Below are 4,074 nucleotides of genomic sequence, written 5' to 3' on the forward strand. Positions count from 1 at the left end.
AATTTTTTAAGAATAAGAGATAAAGTCCAAGATTTGAAGGGAAACAATAAAACATAAAGTCCAAACAAGAATATTTCATTTATTTATTTAGTTATTCTCTTGATGACTTGACTGCACTTAATACGTGCACACAGTGCGATGCTTCTAATATATTCCTCTTTTCTTCTAGAAACCCCATCTGGACCATCCATCTTGAAAATAGATGCCCTAGTTTTTTCTCCCATGAATAAAATGATAATTATTATATGATCACCCATTAGACGTGGGCAATTAGGGTTTGTTTGATGATGTGTCCCGCGAGACCAAAAACATGCTAAGATCATGTTTTCTAACAAACTTTGGATGTGCCATACAGGACACGTCCATCGCGTCCAAAAAGCATTGTAATTTTCTCTCTCTGTCTCCCCTGTGCAGGTCGGGCGAGGCCACCAACGACCGGCGAGGCTACCAAAGACTTGCCATGGTTCTCTCTTTTTCTCTCACTCTTTCCCCCTTGTCTTCTTTCTTCCTCTTCTTCTTTTTCGTTCCTCTCTTTCTCTTTGTCTCACCCCCTTCTTTTTTCATTCTTCTTCTTCATTTTTCTTCATTCCTTTTCTTTTTCTTTTTCTTCATATTGATTTTTATTATTTAGCGCTTTTTCGTTGATTATGTTTTTTAATTACAAATTTAAATTAGTGCTTTTTATAATTAATTTGATTAGGGTTTTCTTTGATTTGATTGAAGTTTTTCTTTGATTTTTTATGATTAGGGCTTTGAATCAATTTTTTTAAAGCTTTTTATGGTTAATTTGATTAGGGATTTTCTTTTATTTGATTAGGGATTTTTAAAATTTTCTTTGGTTAGAGTTTGAATTAAGGGTTTTATTTAATTTTATGGTTTTTTTCTTATAGTTTAAGGTTTTTGGTTTATTTATAATTTATTTTAATGTTTTATAATTTGATTAGAGATTTTTTATTTTCTTTGGTTAGGGATTTTTTTTTCTTTGTTTAGGGTTTGAATTAGAGCTTTTTATCTTTAATTTTGTGGTTTATTTTTCTTGTAGTTTAGTGTTTTTTTTTGTTTATTTATGGTTTATTTTTCTTCTAGTTTGGGGTCTTTTGTTTATTTATGGCTTATTTTTTTGTAGTTTAGATTTTTTTTTGGTTTATTTTTCTTGTAGATTAAAGTTTTTTGGTTTATTTATGAATCATTTTCTTGTATTTTAGGGTTTTATGATATATTTAAGTTTTTTATATTTATATTTTTATTATAGTTAATTTGATTAGGTTTTTTTATTTTCTTTGGTTAGGGTTTGAATTAGGGATTTTTTTATTTAATTTTATGGATTGTTTTTCATATAATTTATGGTTTTTTGTTTATTTATAATTTATTTTATTATATTTTAAGGCTTTATGATTTAATATTGTTTGATAATATGTTTTTTTATAGTTAATTTGATTTTAGGGTTTGATATTTTTATGAGAAACTTTCATAATTGGATGTGATATGACATTGATTAAATCATTTATATATATATATATATAAGTATCAATTCTTATTTTTTCTCAAATTACTCAAATTGTAAACATTTTCTATTTTTTAGATCCAATCCAAGATCCATATCCAGGGCTAAAATCCATAATAAACATGTTTAAGGTGAATCGAGTATTACAATCCAAAACAAAGTTATCCGACCCATTATTCATGTGTATTCATGTTGTCCGCACACAACGTAAAACAAATGTTAGACACAAGGAGCACAACCACTTTTACAATTGAAAATAGTTGTTACAGAACAAGTGTTTTGCCCATTTTGTTTGTTCATTTCGGCCAATCTTAGACAATCCATTAGTGTATGATTTTGATTCCTTTCATCTACAAATATTTGTTTTATGATGATGAACCCTCGCTGAAGCGAAGAAAACCATGGGTAGGCCCCACGGCCACCCTGCCTTACATGGCCCACCTCTGAATACCATGAACATATTTGTGCTTTAGTGGGGTTTGATCTGGCGTATTCATCTCAACGATCTCACAACCACCCCACTGGTTCCTATATAGAGTAGACAGTAACATCAAACACAAAAAGTGTTTGAAGACAGTCAGATGACTATCTGCTGATTTGAGTGATCAGCTGTGAAAAAAATGCTATTTTTTAACAAAAAGTGTCTTTAGTAGGAAATGCCCTTCAGCGCTGAAGGGTGTTTTCTGCCCAGGGTCTTTAGCGGTGGTTCCACCCGCTGCTATAGACCAAAAATAAAAAATAAAAATAAAAGCAAAAAAATGCAGAATCGGACAAGCGTGCGTCCGAGGATTGGGTGTTCAATGATAAGTCTCTCTCTCTCTCTCTCTCTCTCTCTCTCTCTCTCTCTCTCTCTCTCTCTCTCTCTCTCTCTCGGATGTTTGCCAAGGTTTTGGCGAATAGGCTAAAATCGGTGGCTCACCAGATTTTTTCAGAGTCTTAGTTCGCCTTCATCCGTAATAAGAGGGTTCAACACTCGTTCATCATGGCGTATGAGATTGTTCATTCATTGCAGCATAGCGGTCAGCCTTATTTTGTCTTTAAATTAGACTTTCATAAAGCTTTTGATTTCATGCATTGGCCCTTCTTATTTCAAATGTTAGCAAATTTTGGTATTGGCCGTTGTTTTTCTGGTTGGATAAGAGAGATGGTCTCAAATGCCCAGGCCATGTTAAATATCAATGGTGTTAGAGGAGATTGGTTCAAGCTGGGGCGGGGTCTGCGGAAAGGGTGCCTCCTCTTGCCTTTGTTGTTTAATGCGGTTGCTGAGGGTCTTGTGGTTTTGCTTAAGTGGGTTGCGGTAGCGCGTTTCATTGATTCTTTGCAGGTTCCGGATTTTCTTTGTCATATTCTTACTTATGCTGATGATATGATCATTTTCGGTCGTGCAAATATTCAGTAGATGCTTATGTTCAAGCTTATCCTTCAGTTTTTCCTCTCTCTATTTGGGCTCTCTCTAAATGAGAACAAATGCTCTCTTACCATGTTCAATGTTCAGTCCAATATGCTTGCAGCTGGAAGGAGGATTTTTAATTGCACTATTACTGACATGCCTATAATGTACCTGGGGTTGCCGTTACAAGTGAAACACCTATCTTCTGCTGCATGGGCTCCGACGCTTCAAAAAGTGAAGCGTAAATTACTTTCGTGACAATCGTCTTATCTCTCCATCGTTGGGCGTCTGACTTTAGTCGTTCTTTCCACTGTCCCAGATTTTTCCATGTCTATGTTTGTGATCTCTGTGGGAGTAGAGAAGCAGCTGACGCGCTTGCTGGCAGGTTTTCTTTGGTCTGGGTGTCATCTCAAGGGTAAGCGTCACTTGTTTGGTTAGCGTTCGATGGTCTTACCTCGGCGTATGGCTGGTTTAGGCATTCATACGCCCAGACTGTGGAGCATTGTTCTTGTCGCTAAGCAATTTTGGTTGGCCCACCAATCGGATAACCCTTGTACACATTTGCTTCTTGCTAAATATGGGGTTCCTGCTCTTATCCTGGTTCATTTGGGAACCAGAGGTTTGGCGTTCTTGCACTTGCGTAAATCGTGGTTGAGGGCTTTAGCCTTTTTTAGAGACTATTTTGAGGAGTCCGAATATTTTGGTCAGTGGTTGTAGTGGGCGTTGGTGCCAAGCAGAGAGTTCCTCACCTTAAAAGTCTATAGATCGTTTCTCCCCCCGAGGGCTGATTGGTTACCCGAGAATGTGATTTGGGCAAAGGGCCCTTCTCCCCATTCTCGAGTCCTGGCTTGGCTAATTTTGCATGATAGGATACAGACCCACAGTAATTTAAAGAAGTGGGGCATTCAGCTCCCAAGTTGGTGCATGCTTTATCAGGCTGCGGAAGAATCTACGTTTCACTTGTTCTGGTCTTGTCCAATATTTGTGGAATTCTTTAGCAGGACCTGGAGGCATCCGGAAGTATTTGTTAAGGAGGAGTCATTTGCGCTAGATCTGATATTGGACCCTGTTTGTATTAGGTGTAGCACGAGGTGGAGGTTGATCTGGCAAACGTGGTTGCTTACCTCTTGGTGGTTTGTTTGAATGGCACAAAACGATGCTCATTTTCGTCAAATTCCGA

Source organism: Nuphar pumila, chromosome 11 (assembly GCF_984573655.1).
Source record: "Nuphar pumila chromosome 11, dmNupPumi1.hap1.1, whole genome shotgun sequence".
NCBI lineage: Eukaryota > Viridiplantae > Streptophyta > Magnoliopsida > Nymphaeales > Nymphaeaceae > Nuphar > Nuphar pumila.